Below are 17692 nucleotides of genomic sequence, written 5' to 3' on the forward strand. Positions count from 1 at the left end.
ACTACCCCCTTTTATATGTTTCAAGCAATCTGTATTTCGCCCCTAACACTCCACAGATACAACAATCGTTAAAGTTACCAACAACCTACTTACAGCAAAATGGAAGGCTTCTCTCTACTAATCCTCCTGAATCTGTCTGCAGCCTTTGATACTGTTGACCACCCTCTTTTGCTCCAAACCCTCCAATCCTTCGTGAATTTGTGACACAGCCGTCTCATCATTCTCTTCCTTCCTGTCTAACCGTACCTTTAGTGTAGCCTTCTCTGGTGCCTCCTCTGCCCTTTTACCATTTTCTGTTGGGGTACCACAATCTTCTCAATCTATACATCATCATTAGGTTCCTTAATAAGGATCCACAGGTTTCAATATAATTTGTTTGCTGATGACACCCAAATCTACCTCTCTGCACCAGACCTATCTCTTTCCTTGCTAACGCATGTCACTAACTGTCTTTCTCATATCTCCTCCTGGATGTTACCTTAAGCTAAATCTCTCCAAAACTGTGCTCCTTATTTCCCTCCTTCTTCCAAAATCTCCACCCCCTTTTTTCTATAACTGTCGGAAAACTCCATCACTACCCCGACTCCGCATGAACATTTTATATTTAGATGTTCTTTATATAGAAGAAAAAGATATATATATATATATATATATATATATATATATATATATATATACATATACACAGTATCTCACAAAAGTGAGTACACCCCTCACATTTTTTGTAAATTTTATTATATCTTTTCATGTGACAACACTGAAGAAATTACACTTTGCTACAATGTAAAGAAGTGAGTGTACAGCCTGTATAACCGTGTAAATTTGCTGTCCCCTCAAAATAACTCAACACACAGCCAATAATGTCTAAACCGTTGGCAACAAAAGTGAGTACACCCCTAAGTGGAAATGTCCAAATTGGGCCCAATTAGCCATTTTCCCTCCCCGGGGTCATGTGACTCGTTAGTGTTACAAGGTCTCTGTGAATGGGGAGCAGGTGTGTTAAATTTGGTGTTATCGCTCTCACACTCTCTCATACTGATCACTGGAAGTTTAACATGGCACCTCACGGCAAAGAACTCTCTGAGGATCTGAAAAAATATTTTTTTCTCTACATAAAGATGGCCTAGGCTATAAGAAGATTGCCAAGACCCTGCAACTGAGCTGCAGCACGGTGGGCAAGACCATACAGCAGTTTCACAGGTCAGGTTCTACTCAGAACAGGCCTCGCCATGGTCGAACAAAGAAGTTGAGTGCACATGCTCAGCGTCACATCCAGAGGTTGTCTTTGGGAAATATACATATGAGTGCTGCCAGCATTGCTGCAGAGGTTGAATGGGTGGGGGGTCAGCCTGTCAGTGCTCAGACCATATGCCGCACACTGCATCAAATTGGTCTGCATGGCTGTCAACCCTGAAGGAAGCCTCTTCTAAAGATGATGCACAAGAAAGCCCGCAAACAGTTTGCTGAAGACAACCACACTAAGGACATGGATTACTGGAACCATGTCCTGTGGTCCAATGAGACCAAGATAAACCTATTTGGTTCAGATGGTGTCAAGCGTGTGTGGTGGCAACCAGGTGAGGAGTACAAAGACAAGTGTGTCTTGCCTACAGTCAAGCATGGTGGGGGGGAGTGTCATGGTCTGGTCCTGCATGAGTGCTGCCGGCACTGGGGAGCTACAGTTCTTTGAGGGAACCATGAATGCCAACATGTACTGTGACATACTGAAGCGGAGACTGTGCAACAGGGCAGTATTCCAACATGATAACGACCCCAAACACACCTCCATGACGACCACTGCCTTGCTAAAGTAGCTGAGGGTAAAGGTGATGGACTGGCCAAGCATGTCTCTAGACCTAAACCCTATTGAGCATCTGTGGGGCATCCTCAAACAAAAGTTGGGGGAGCGCAAGGTCTCTAACATCCACCAGCTCCGTGATGTCATTATGGAGGAGTGGATGAGGACTCCAGTGGCAACCTGTAAAGCTCTGGTGAACTCCATGCCCAAGAAGGTTAAGGCAGTGCTGGAAAATAATGGTGGCCACACAAAGTATTGACAATTTGGGCCCAATTTGGACATTTCCACTTAGGGGTGTACTCACTTTTGTTGCAAACAGTTTAGACATTAATGGCTGTGTGTTGAGTTATTTTGAGGGGACAGAAAATTTAGACTGTTATACAGGCTGTACACTCACTACTTTACATTGTAGCAAAGTGTCATTTCCTCAGTGTTCTCACATAAAAAGATATAATAAAACATTTACAAAAATGTGAGGGGTGTACTCACATTTGTGAGCTACTGTATATATATATATATATATATATATATATATATTTATATATATATATGTATATGAATATATAGGTATAGGTTTATACAGATATATATATAGGAATATCTATTTAAAAATACATGAACATTTTCCCCTATGTGAAGGACATTGGAATGTTAAACATTTGCAGTTATATAGAAACACATTATTTAATATAACAATTGCATCAACATGTATTTTCATGTTTTCAGGTATTTGAGTGGAAAGGGCTCCAAAGTATATTTATACATATATACATTGTGACAGAACCCAAGGCATAGTAATGGAAGGTGTCTATATTCCCTCAAAAGTGCTGCAGTGCGGGGTATGGTCTGACAACCCCAGGGAGAATTGTTATGTTTGTTTGCCACATAGAGAAAATATGTGATTTATTTCTGGGTCCCTGGGGTGGAGTATTTGGAGAGTAGGGTGGGCCAGTGCTCCACCCCGCAGTTTGCAGGTAGCACATTATGTCAAAAAGTCCAGTCCAGGAATTCTGTCTGACTCAGCTAGCTACTCACCTGCATATGGTAATTGACAGCAGGTGCTAATAAAATCCCCAGTCAGGGTTTGAGAGGTAGATTTTTGCCAGCAGTAAAGGAAAACTGCAAACACTCTCCTGAGAGACTGAGAGGAATTATATCTAAAGGACAAAGTTTGAAAGGTCTGTGCAATATTACTTTTGTGAAAAGCTACTTAGTGCAGACAGTTGTACTTGTTAGTAAGTGCTCAGTGGAGCAAGCCTCTTTTGTTTTGTTTATGTTTATTTTGCCTGTTTTTGCCAGACCTGATAATAAACAGACTGTATTTTATAAAGCTACCACCTTGTGTGGTGTTTCCAGCTTTGAGGACTGTGTGTTTCCAAGATCCCAGGTCACATATGGTGGAGAATACGGGCAACACACTGATAGTCTGTTAAGGAAACAATACCACACTTAAAATGGAGGAAGTTGTAAAGGCTTTACTACAGGCTACGGCCTCACAACAACAGGCCACTGCCACACAGCAGCAAGCTACTGCCAGCCAGCAAGAAAATATTGCAGTGCTACAAAAACTGGTATTAACACAAAGAGAGGAACAGCAGAATATCACACGTACCATGCAGCAGGAGATTCGAGGCCTATCTGAAAGACTGGGCAGGTGTGCTGCAGAAATTCCACACAGTTCTAAGACTCTGAGCGTGAGTAACTATTTGCAAAAGATGGTGGCTACAGATGATGTGGAGGCTTACCTGATGGCTTTTGAAAGGACAGCCGAAAGAGAAGGGTGGCCTGCGTCTGAATGGGCAAGTCTCCTTGCGCCATTTCTGAGTGGAGAACCTCAGAAGGCATATTATGATTTGGAGCCTGAGCAGGCCAGTGACTATAAAAAGCTAAAAACAGAAATCTTGGCCCGCCTGGGAGTAACGACAGCAGTAAGGGCCCAGCGATTTCACTCCTGGACTTACAGTCAAGACAAAGCCGTGCGGTCACAGATGTTTGACTTGATACATCTTGCCAGGAAATGGCTACAGCCAGAGGTCAACTCAGGTAGTCACATTGTGGAACAGCTCGTGATGGACCGGTTCCTGCGAGGATTGCCTGTTTCCCTGCGGCGGTGGGTCAGCCAGAGTGAACCTAAAACTGCTGACGGTCTAGTTGCCCTGGTGGAACGCTATTTGACTGCCGGAGAGTTTCTACAAATCCCCAACCAGGAAAGACCTAGAACCCCGAAGATCCAGAGTCCCAGTAAATTGGGTAAGACTGTTCTGGGCAAAAGGGGGTATCGGGAGGAGCAGATGGGTTTTTACAACCCGAGAGACATTACAGCAAGGGACAAGAGTTTTGTGAGGCAGGAAGGGTCCACAATAGCCTCAAAGATGTTGTCTAATGCTAATATTAAATGTTTTCAATGTAAAGAGTATGGACATTTTGCAAAGGACTGCCCTGAGAATGATGTTGCTATGGAATGTAATGTTGGCAATATGAGAGACAATTATTCATTGTACTCTCGCTCAGTATATGTAATTACCAAAAATGATTGTTTAAATGGCCACCCTTGGTGCACTGTAAGGGTGGAGGGAAATGAAATTAAAGCTTTGCTGGACTCTGGTAGCATGGTTACGCTCATAGACAGGGGTCTGTTGAGAAATACTCCTATTGATAATTACCAGAACCTAGATATTGCTTGTGTCCATGGGGACATACACAAGTATCCAACTGCTAAAGTACTTATTGAAACTCAAAATGGCCCTATAAATCATACAGTTGGTTTAGTGGATAAATTAGTCCATGAAATGATAATAGGCAGAGATTTTCCCCATTTTTTGAATCTATGGGATGCTGCTGAGGAAAATTCACCGGATTCAGTAGAGGGCGCTGTTTGTGACTTTCCCTTTTCTGATTTATTGGGGGATGACTTAGACAAAATAACTCCTGCTAGAGGGAAACACTCAACCCCTATGGAAACCCTAGTTGGAGGTAATACTGAACAGAATAATACAGGTCAATCTAATATATCTGAACCTGATGTAGAAATAACTGACCTAGAGGTTAGCCCAAGTAACTTTAGGGCTGCACAATGGGAGGATCCAACTTTAGCTGCGGCTAGAAACTATATTTCCGTAAGAAATGGCACCCCCATTAATACTGATAAAGCACTCACCTATCCATACTTTGAAGTGGAAAATGATTTATTGTACAGAGTTGGGAAAAAGGAGTCTGTCAAACAGCTGTTAGTACCCCAGGCATATCGACACACTGTATTAAATCTGGCACATAGCCACATACTTGGGGGGCACTTGGGGATTGAAAAAACCAGAGAGAGAATTCTTAGGAGGTTTTATTGGCCAGGTGTAATGGCATCTATCACAAATTATTGTTCTTCTTGTCCTGAATGCCAATTAACTGCCCCTCTTACAGCATACCGTAGCCCCTTGGTGCCCTTACCCATAATTGAGGTCCCATTTGAACGCATTGGTATGGATTTTGTGGGTCCTCTTGTAAAGTCTGCAAGGGGGCACCAGTATATATTGGTAATAGTAGACTATGCTACACGTTACCCTGAGGAAATACCCATGCGTACTACTTCAGCAAAAGCAATTGCTAAGGAGTTAATGTTAATGTTCAGTCGTGTTGGGATTCCCAAAGAAATATTAACAGACCAAGGCACTCCATTTATGTCGAGAATTACAAAGGAGTTGTGTAATCTTCTTCATATAAAGCATCTGAAAACATCCGTATATCACCCACAAACTGATGGTCTGGTAGAGCGATTTAATAAAACACTAAAGGCTATGCTCAAAAAAGTAATTGATAAAGATGGAAAAAACTGGGATTTCCTTTTGCCTTATTTAATGTTTTCCATCCGAGAGGTCCCTCAAGCTTCTACTGGGTTTTCGCCCTTTGAACTTTTGTATGGAAGACACCCCAGAGGGTTGCTAGACATAGCTAAGGAGACTTGGGAAGAGGAGTCAACCCCTCACAGAAGTGTGATTGAACATATAACTCAGATGCAGGATCGGATGACAGCCATTATGCCCATAGTTAGAGAACACATGGAAAATGCCCAACAGAACCAGCAGAAGAGCTATAATAGAAATGCCAGGGTTCGTGTGTTTAATCCAGGAGACAGAGTACTAGTCCTGGTTCCCACTGTAGAGAACAAATTTTTGGCAACATGGCATGGGCCATATGAAGTCATTGACAGAGTGGGGGAAGTAAATTACAAAGTAAGACAGCCTGGGAGGCGAAAGGAGGTACAGATTTACCATGTGAATTTACTTAAACCGTGGAAAGAAAGAGAAACACTTGTGGCTATAAAAACAGCAGACCTCCCTACAATGGAGGAGCATGAACCCGTAGTCAATATCTCAGAAACCCTGACTATCCACCAGAAGAGGGAGGTAACAGACTTCATCAGATTAAATAAAGATGTTTTCTCCTCAGTCCCAGGAAGAACTACGATAATAGAGCATGACATTGTCACTGAACCGGGAAAAAGGATAAATCTAAAGCCATATAGAATACCTGAAGCTCGGAGGGAAGCAATCAAATTGGAAGTAAAGAAAATGCTGGACCTTGGGGTAATTGAAGAATCCCAAATTGACTGGAGTAGCCCAATTGTGCTTGTACCAAAGCCTGATGGCACAATCAGGTTTTGTAATGATTACCGGAAGCTGAATGCAATATCCAAGTTTGATGCATACCCCATGCCAAGGGTTGATGAACTTGTGGAGAGACTCGGGAGAGCCAGGTACCTTACCACATTGGATTTGACCAAGGGTTATTGGCAAGTGCCGCTTACAGGACGGGCAAAGGAAAAGACTGCCTTCTCTACTCCAGATGGGCTCTTCCAATACAAGGTGTTACCTTTTGGCCTACATGGTGCTCCAGCAACATTTCAAAGAATGATGGACCGGATCTTAAGGCCACATGCTCATTATGCTGCAGCTTACTTAGATGACGTGGTCATACATAGCGAAGATTGGGAGTCTCACTTGCCAAAAGTGCAAGCTGTCCTTAATTCCATAAGAAATGCCGGTCTGACAGCAAATCCGAGTAAATGTACCATTGGCTTGGAGGAGGCCAAGTATCTTGGCTATTCCATTGGAAGAGGAATAGTAAAGCCACAACTTGCTAAAGTTGAAGCCATAAGGAATTGGCCACGACCTATGATGAAGAAACAGGTCAGAACATTTCTTGGGCTTGTTGGCTACTACAGAAGGTTTATCTCCAACTTTGCTACTATAGCAGGTCCTTTAACTGACCTCACTAAAGCAAAAGCTCCAGTAATAGTGAAATGGTCCTCTGAAGCTGAACAGGCATTTCAAAATCTCAAGGAAGCCATCTGTAGACAACCAGTGTTAGTCACCCCTGATTTTTCAAAGGAGTTTGTTTTACAGACGGATGCCTCTGATGTAGGGCTTGGAGCAGTGCTTTCCCAGGAAAGTCAAAGTGAAGAGCACCCAATACTATACCTGAGCCGTAAACTTCAACCTAGAGAAAAGAACTATTCGATTGTTGAAAAGGAGTGTCTAGCAATTAAATGGGCTGTTGAAACTCTCAAATATTATTTGTTGGGCAGAAAATTTAGACTAGTTACTGATCATGCACCTCTCAAATGGATGAGTCAAAATAAGGATAATAATAGTAGAGTTACACGCTGGTTCCTTAGTTTGCAACCCTATCTCTTCTCAGTAGAACACAGGGCAGGAAGTAAACAGGGTAATGCTGATGGCCTTTCAGGTATGCATACGCTTTTGGCCATGGTCGCTCACCCCACTAGGTCTGAGCTGGCGGGGAGGATGTGTGACAGAACCCAAGGCATAGTAATGGAAGGTGTCTATATTCCCTCAAAAGTGTTGCAGTGCGGGGTATGGTCTGACAACCCCAGGGAGAATTGTTATGTTTGTTTGCCACATAGAGAAAATATGTGATTTATTTCTGGGTCCCTGGGGTGGAGTATTTGGAGAGTAGGGTGGGCCAGTGCTCTATCCCGCAGTTTGCAGGTAGCACATTATGGCAAAAAGTCCAGTCCAGGAATTCTGTCTGACTCAGCTAGCTACTCACCTGCATATGGTAATTGACAGCAGGTGCTAATAAAATCCCCAGTCAGGGTTTGAGAGGTAGATTTTTGCCAGCAGTAAAGGAAAACTGCAAACACTCTCCTGAGAGACTGAGAGGAATTATATCTAAAGGACAAAGTTTGAAAGGTCTGTGCAATATTACTTTTGTGAAAAGCTACTTAGTGCAGACAGTTGTACTTGTTAGTAAGTGCTCAGTGGAGCAAGCCTCTTTTGTTTTGTTTATGTTTATTTTGCCTGTTTTTGCCAGACCTGATAATAAACAGACTGTATTTTATAAAGCTACAACCTTGTGTGGTGTTTCCAGCTTTGAGGACTGTGTGTTTCCAAGATCCCAGGTCACAACATATATATGTATATATGTGTGTACATGTGTATATATGTGTTTATATGTGTATATATGTATGGAAATACGTATATAAAGATATAAATACACATGTATACAAATTAATATATACATACATACACATATTTAGACATGTATATGTATGTATATATATATTATAGTTTTTGATATAGAACTTTTTTAAATATTTCTATGAATATTTTTTATCAGATAGTATATATATATATTTATATATATATTTATGTGTGTATAACACTTTATTTTAATGTATTTATGTTGTGTTTAGTACAACTTTAATTTTAGCCATAACCCTCCCTTTACACAAGGACTTTAGTCGCACTAACCTTATCGTTTGTGTCCTTGCGGTTGCGCTTACTTTCAACTTGTAATACGTGTGTGCTAACTTTAACATGCCATTTGTAATATAGTCCTAATCATTAGTCCAATCAGGGTCCCTTAATCTTTAGAAATATATAGGAACCCTACAAATAGATGTAAGAAATGTGCTCAAATTCCTGCTCAGGGGCCGATTTATCAAGCTCTGTATGGAGCTTGATGCCCCTGTTTCCGCGCGAGCCTTCAGGCTCGCCGGAAACAGAAGTTATGAAGCAGCGATCTAAAGACCGCTGCTCCATAAGTTGTCCACCTGCTCTGAGGCCGCGGATAGAAATCAACCCGATCGAAAATGATCGGGTTGATTACACCCCCTGCTAGCGGCCGATTGGCCGCGAATATGCAGGGGGTGGCATTGCACCAGCAGTTCACAAGAACTACTGGTGCAATGATAAATGCCGACAGCGTATGCTGTCGACATTTATCAATGTGCAGCGGATATGATACACTACATTGTATCATGTCCGCTCGCACTATAATAAATCTACCCGTCAGTGTCTACTATGATTTCTCAAACAGCACCAGTTTAGAAGATAACTTTCAATCTCGACTGAGCTGGTTTATGCTCAGATGCATAAGTGTATAATGATAATACATCCTGGCCAATAGGAGAGGTTGGAGAGACAAAACTTTTAGAGTTATCACCCTTATTACTCATAGTAAAAGAAACCAGCCCTATTCTGATGTTTCTGGTAAAACCTTTAATAATAATGTAGCAGGAGACAAGTGGAATTGACAAGGATCACAAAAACAAGTACAGACATGAACTGGTAAAGACTAGTAGTCTTGCGGGAACATATGCTGTTGAAGCTGGAGCAGACAGATATTGCAGAACATGTTTTTTTTGGTGGGTTTAGTGTCTCTCAGGTGTTGGAGACTCCTGAATTACGGGAGTCCCTCAGTGTTATAACAGAGCCCATTGAGTGCTGGGCAATATTTCAGTGGGGATATTGTGTAGGAAGTTCCTTGGGTGTACATGGCTTTACAGTGAGGGAGTCATGGGAGTTAGCAAAGGTATTGCAATGAGGGGATCCAGTGGGTATTCAACAAGTTTATAATGTGAGGGGATACTATGGTTAGGGATAATTGCAATGGAGAGTGAATCACATAGTAGGGCTGGTCAAGCAAGGGCAATTATGGTGTTGGTTCCAATGGGAGGTCAGTACTAGCAGTAAAGAGTTAATGGGGCCTATTTAACAAGGTGCAGACGGACATGATCCGATATTGTGGATCATGTCCTTCCCACATCGATAAATGCCGACAGCGTAAGCTGTCGGCATTTATCATTGCACCAGTAGTTCTTGTGAACTGCTGGTGTAATTCCGCCCCCTGCAGATTCGTGGCCAATCGCTAGCAGGGGGTGTCAATCAACCCGATCGTATTGGATCGGGTTGATTTCTTGCAAGTTCTGTCCGCCTCCTCAGAGCAGGCGGACAGGTTATGGAGCAGTGGTCTTTAGACCGCTGCTTCTAAACTTGTGTTTCTGGCGAGCCTGAAGGCTCGCCAGAAACACAGGGCTTCAAGCTCCATACGGAGCTTGATAAATATACCCCAATGAAGCAGAGGTAAAGGTTAGACTTTACTGTGGTGGGCCTCTAGGAAGGTCATAGACTATCTTGATGTTCTTTAAACCACTAATACTTATAAAATATTAGTACCTGTTTTAGGTTACCTTGCTGCTAGTGTAAGAACTTTAAACCAAGTCAAGCACTCATAATAAAAATGTGATATGCTACCTGCACATAATTGCAACATACATGTTGCTTTTGTTTTGTGACTCTTCTAGAAATTTATAGCTGTCACAAATAATTTCAGGTTGATAGAATTCAGCTATACAATAAATAATTACCAACTAATTACTGTCAGGTATTTGACCATTCATAAAGGACCATTAAACATGGTAGAATAGCATAATCAATGAATGCATAATAAAAAGACAAGACAATGCAATGCACCTAATTGGAATTTCACACAAGTAGTAGATATTGTTTTTGACAAATGTTATAGTTAGTTTCATTTCCCTTCCCACCGCATCACCTGACAGCCATCAGCCCATCACAAAATTCATACAGTATATGTATATTCTATGAATTTTTACACATGCTCAGTAGGACCTGGTGCCTCAGAAATTGTGTATATAAAGTGATTGTGCACATTTAGACAATGTAAGTGAAGTGGAAAGTTGTTTAAAATTGTGTACTCTAGGCTCTTGGAGAGAGGAAGCTGGTGGGAGGAGCACAGGTGCAAGGACGTGCACACACCTGTTCTCAGGTTCCCTGGAAGAGCTGTTGGCAGATTACATCGTGCTCAAACTCGTGTCCTGGGTTGCTCTCTCAGTAAGGGTAAAAGGAACGCTTGCCCTATTCCCAGCACTCTACCAGTGCCATTCTAACGCACTGAGCTGTAAACTGCAGCAAAAAAATGGACTGAATGTGTTACTTAACTGCAGCCAAACAATTCTGCGAAGCCACATTAGCACTTAAGGTGCATAAACTATCTTAGCCAGGCACCCAAGCACTGGTGCAAAACCAAACTTCCTTTTCTTTTCCTCCCTGTAAGTACTTCAGGCAAGAAATACCAAGACCGCATTTACAGACTCCCCCTCCCACCGGTGCTGCGTGAGGGGGAGACTAGCAGCGCAGTGTGCTCTAACTGGACTTATACTTGATACAGGGGGGAAGAAATCCTTGTTACTGGGCTCACCATCATCTACCATCATCTACGGTCTGGATCAGCTGCTCGTTGGAACAGGGCCTGGAACATCCCGGCAGCTGCCACTCTCTACCTGTGACGGAGGACCCCGTTGTTGCTTTGGTTGCATCGGGAAAGGGGACCAGCTGAGGACGAGGCGGTCCGTCCCGCAGCCTGGAGAGGATTCGACAGCTAACCGGGTGACGTCACAGACCACCCACTGGAGGGCGCTTTTGCGCCGTGAATGTTTGGCGTGCTGCCGGCTGTGGAGGAGGTCTGTCTCTGGTTTTTGCTCCCCCCCACCGGTGCTGCGTGGGGGAGAACCGGAGCTGGCTAGGTGATCAAGCTCTGTTGGTACAGGACAACTCAGCTCATGAGACAGGTACTTTTCTTTTTCTGCATCTGACTAAAAAATCCTAATTGACTCTGTATAATAGAGAGCTTCCTGGGCTTCGTATGTTGTCGCCTTTTTGGAGGAGGAAGTTTTTCCCTCAGAATCTTGGAGCCCAGGGACAAACTGGACGGTCACGTAAATAAGTGATATTTGAAATCACTATGAGTGCTGTAAACATTGTTTTTCTATGTGGGCCATATTAATCTTACTTATACAAATAACTCTAAATTATAGGGAAAATTGTAAGTCACCCCCCTCTTTCTTCATTTTTGCATTTTTTTTGTCTTCCAAGATAGAGGTGGGGAAGGGGGGATAAGGAGGAAAAATAAGCAATACATAAAAGGTCTGAGATACAATATTATATAGACAACAGCCTATAACACAGGTTAGTATATAGATAATTGGAAAGGTAACAATACCTTCGTTGTTTTTTGCCCTCCTACGATAAAAATCAGGCCCGTGTTATAAAGGTCAATGACCTAATGTGTTCCCTATAATAAAGGAATTTCTAGTGTTTTCAAAACTTAAACAAGCTGGGTACAAAGGTAAATGAGTGCCTTGAATGAGTAAGAGATTGATGTTTAGGGATACCACCATCACCTCCCTGCAAACTTGAGAAAAGTAATAAGGGTATATGATGTCCTATTCCTCTGTTACTAATGACAAAAAACAGTACTGGCTATAAGAAAGGATTAACTGTATCCTTCAAGGGAAAATGCCTTAATGCTTATAATCTTAATTAAACAAGTCAGGTATATAATTAAGGCAATATTAATTACCTTTGTTTAAGGAATTGTTTTCTTTTTTTTTTTTTTTTTTTTTTGCTTTTTTTTTTTCTTTTCTTTATTCAAAGGTTAATACAAGAATGAAAATAGTTATTAAGTAAAGGGTATCTATAAGGTTATTTTTTGACTAACATATTTCCAAAAACAATAGGTCAAGAGGTCACCTTTTAAATTGATGTAAAGGGGTAGTGTAAAGGGGTAGTGTCAGCATCCACTGGTATATTAAACGGGAACAATCCTGGTACGTGGAAGACTAAGTAAAATAAACTAACTCACACAAAAAGCAAGGGAAGCTATTGAGAGCTCTCTCTTCCTACATACCTATTAAGAATTAGGATAAGGAACACCCCTTGATAAAGGACTTACTTAGGTTGTAATATTGGTTGTGAACTATCTACTGTTTGAAGGTTGAAAATATTATAGTAAAAATTATCACGCACTGCCTATTGAATAGGTGACTGCACACATAGGGTTATTGTAAGGAAATACACAAGTATTTAGAACATTTAACTGATTGCAAAATATTCATTCATAGGGGAACAATATTTCTTTCAGTTGCTTAGCCCCTGTGACCGAAAAACTGGCATAAGTATTGTCACCTATTTTTTCTTGTCCCTAATACTACTCACTGATATTATCACTGTATTCACTTTTTTCTTTCTCCCCCCCCCCCTTTTTTTTTTTTTTTTTTTGACACTAAGGGGGGCTCTAATTTTTTATTTTTTTTTGCCTCCCCTTACCTCACTTCTTTTGGATTGCATCCCTCTGCACGTCACTCCCTCACAAATCACACTAAATCACTCACCAACATATGGATAAATATTTCACATCACAAACCAGGACTTCGCCTTCTGTCATGGCGGCAAGGCAAAGAGACAAAAAAAATAAAAATGTACAAGAACCTTTAATAGAAACACACTCAAGCTTTAATGTGCCTCAGATAAATGAATCAACTGACATACAAGCATTAGTTCTCAAAATAACCGAAGCTTTATCCCCTAAATTTGAAGAGCTCCGGTGCGAGATTAAACATGACATGAATGTCATAACCAATGAAATACGCCAATTCTCAAATAGGATCTCCGAAGCCGAACAGAGAATTTCTGACCTAGAAGATACTATACAGAGTCATAACACCAAATTGGCTGATATAAATACTAAAATAGTCAAATCTGAATTGAAGTTGGAGGATTTAGAAAATCGAGCGAGAAGGAACAACATTAGATTAATAGGAGTACCTGAGGAGAAACAATACGAAGACTTAAACAAACTACTGACAGTAACAATACCACACCTACTACAAATGCCGCAAACACAACCCACAATTATAGCTGAAAGAATACATAGGTTAGGATGGCGAAATACAGAAAAGGGCAGGGATAGACCAAGACCGATTATCGGCAAATTACTGAACTACCAGGATAAACTCACATTATTACAATACTTTAGAAAAAATCAACCCATTTTCCTGGGAAACTCCAAAATATTGCTCTTTCAGGACTTCTCGGCTGAAACATCAGCCAAGAGAAGACAACTTTCACCAATATGTACTAGGTTGATAAACCAAGGGTACCAGGCTGTCCTAACATATCCAGCTAAATTAAAAATCACAATTAACAATAAAACTCAGGTTTTTGAAACACCCAAAGAAGCGGAAAGTTACATAGCACAAGTAATACCCCCATAGCAAGGGAAGATGAAAGGAACAAATGGAGGTGTAGGTAAAATGGATCAAAAGGAAGGAGTATTAGAGAACAGGACCAGGGTAGATAAAATGTTGTACAGTAATTTTAAGGAAGGGCTCTCACCTTGTTTCTGTTTTCTTTTCTATTGGCTTATATTGGATGTTCAGCCCATTAACAGGGTTAATGACCTGGATGGGACAGACGCAGGTCATGGGGTAAAGGGGCAGGATAGGGATACCCGGAATCTTTTGAAATGCACAGAATATGACACAAATATAGGCTTGGGGGGGGGGGACAAACGAGAGGAGGGGGGTTATTTTCAACTTTTATTTTTTATTTTTTATTTTTTTTCTCCCCTTATTATAGTTTAATAAATGGATACAGAGGTTAATTGTAAAATTGTTTCCTGGAATATAGGAGGGTTAACATCCCCTATTAAGAGAAAAATAATTATATCTCATTTAAGGAAATTAAACACGGATGTTGCCTTCCTTCAGGAAACCCATATGAAAATAGAGGAGGTAATTAAACTTAAAAAATCATGGGTACAAGAAATTTTTGCAGCTCCTGCTCTAGATAGAAAAGGGGGAGTAGCAATTTTAATTGGGAAAAAATTACAAGCTGTTTCCTCTATTCTTGAAATAGATCCAGGTGGGAGATTCTTATTGATACGTCTCAAGGTTGCTGGGAGCATATATACATTATGTAATATATACGCACCGAATAAAATTGACTATGATTTTTGGGATAAGTTGCAATCTAAAATACTTACTAAGAAAGAGGGAATGCTAATAATAGGAGGAGATTTTAACATGACTCCGCATTATGTATTGGATAGACTAAGACAAGATGCTCGAGTACAAAGAACAAAAAAAGATAATTTGGAGAAAAAAAATTTCACTAGAATATTTTACAATCTAAATGTTAAGGATATTTGGAGGGTGTACAACCCGGATTATAAAAGCTATACATGCCTTTCAAAGGCTCATAAGACCCTCTCAAGGATTGATTTATTCTTGGTGGATGAGAAATTTCTAAATCTAAACACAGAATCTAAGATTCTTCCTGTGACAGTTTCCGACCATGCCCCAATAACTTTTGAAATACGCACACATAACCCTAAAAATAGGAACCTACGATTTCACTTCCCACGATATTTGGCCACAGACCCAGAATTTAAAACAATACTAATTCTAAAATTTGAAGAATATGCTCAATTAAACAGTGAATATGCTAATCGGCCGTTGATCTTTTGGGAAGCAGCAAAAGCAGTTATGAGAGGGGAGATTTTAGCATACAATATCAATAGAACAAAAAAATATAAAATGAAGGAGGAGGATATCTCAAAAACACTATCAAATTCCTATCATAACTACATTCTTAATAAAACTTCGGAAACATGGAATAAATATATACAAGTAAAAGAAGAAAGAGATACCTTCCTCCTACATAAATCCACTCAAAGAGAACTAAAATTACAAGCACACTTATTTAAATATGGTAACAAAGCGGGTAAACTTCTTGCTAATCTAGTTAAACAGGATAAAGGAAGTGCATTAATTGAATCTGTTAGGAAAGGAATACTATAAAGACCTTTATTCATTAAAGACATCAAACAAAAAAGAATGTGATAAATTCTGGGAAAAGATCTCCTGCCCAAACATAACAGTAGAATTAAATGAAAAGATGAATTCCCCTTTCACTGAGTTAGAGGTAAGAAAGAGCATAGAGAACATGTCTATTAACAAGGCGTCAGGTCCTGACGGCCTGCCCAGTGAATTTTATAAATTACTATCACCAGTAATAGTTCCGCATTTGACAAGACTATATAATGATTTATATATTGAAGGTAATCCGCCATCCTCTGCTTTCGTGGCCTCTTACACAACATTAATACCAAAATCTGGTAAGGACTTAACACAGAAAGAGTCCTACAGACCTATAGCCTTGTTAAATGCGGACTACAAATTAATGACCTCTATTCTTGCCCAAAGAATGCAAATCCTTCTTCCCTCAATAATACACAAAGATCAAGCGGGATTTTTAACCAACAGAAACTCTTCAGCAAAGATCCGAGAGTTATTTCTTACGATGGATTATTTTAAGACAGAATCAAATACTGAGCTAAATAAAGGACAAGATAAATGTGATAAGGCAGTAATAACTATCGACGCTGAAAAAGCGTTTGACTCAGTCCATCATGATCACCTTCTTTATACATTGACTAAATTTGGGTTTGGGGGTCAATTCTCTAAATTTATAGAAAACTTATATAGTAAAGCTTCTACAAAGATAATAGTGAATGCTAATGAATCATCAGACATAACGTTGGCCAGAGGTACAAGGCAGGGTCCCCTTTCCCCTTTGCTTTTTGATATAGCAATAGAACCCCTTGCAATATTAATCAGACAGGAGTTAATAATAGGAAAGAGAGAATTGAAGATAGCATTATATGCTGACGATATCTTAATCTACATGAGAAAGACGCAGACAAATATTCCCAAAATGATATCAATAATAAATCAATTTGGCTCTTTCTCGGGATATAAATTAAATGCATCCAAATCTGAGTTATTCTGGTTAAAACGGAATGACCAAATTGAGAAAGACATACCCTTCAAAATTGTTAAAGATTCATTCAAATATCTAGGGGTGGTAATATCCTTAATACCAGAAAAATGGTATAGCTTGAATATTCCACCAATTATAAACTTAATTATAAATTCAATGAAGAACTGGCAGAACCTCCCCATCTCGCTTTCGGGCCGAATTGCCCTGTATAAAATGATTTTACTCCCGAAAATTTTATATATTTCTCAGAATATCCCAGTCCTCTTAAAGGAAAAAGATATTAAGATTTTAAAAACGGCCCTTAGAAAATTTTTATGGCAAAGCAGAAAGCCTAGAATTGCTTTAGAAAAACTTTGTTTACCTCAAAAACTGGGAGGCTGTGCTTTGCCAGATATTCGTTTATATAACTTGGCAAGTCTGGCCCGAATAGTAGCAGATTGGATCTGCTTTAAAGATTACATAACTGATAATGATTTAGAAAAGAATATAATATTTCCTTATGCCCCAATAGCATTAATACATATGGATATCGGTAACATACCAAAAGAAATAAAAAAATTTAAATCTATCATTACTCCAATTAAGGCATGGTCAAAAATATGTAAATTATTAGAAATAGATAGAAGGGTATCTAGATATTTACCACTAAAGGGGAACCCCCAGTTCGAAGTAGGCCTACAATCAGTACCTCTACAAAGGTGGCAAGAAGTGGGTATAGAAAAGATCGATCAATTAATAGACACGTCACGAAGGCATATAAAATCATTTGCTGATCTAAGAATGGAGTTTGATCTCCCCCAAAAGGATTTTTATATTTACCTGCAGGCAAGACATTATGCTTGGAAGCTAATAAATAATTCGGGCTGGAATTGGTCACTAGGATTACTAGAGAATTGGTTGGCACAGGCCAAAAGAGGGCGGATTTCAATGACCTACTGCTATCAAATATTAA

Source organism: Bombina bombina, chromosome 1 (genome assembly GCF_027579735.1).
Source record: "Bombina bombina isolate aBomBom1 chromosome 1, aBomBom1.pri, whole genome shotgun sequence".
In the NCBI taxonomy this organism is placed as follows: Eukaryota; Metazoa; Chordata; class Amphibia; order Anura; family Bombinatoridae; genus Bombina; species Bombina bombina.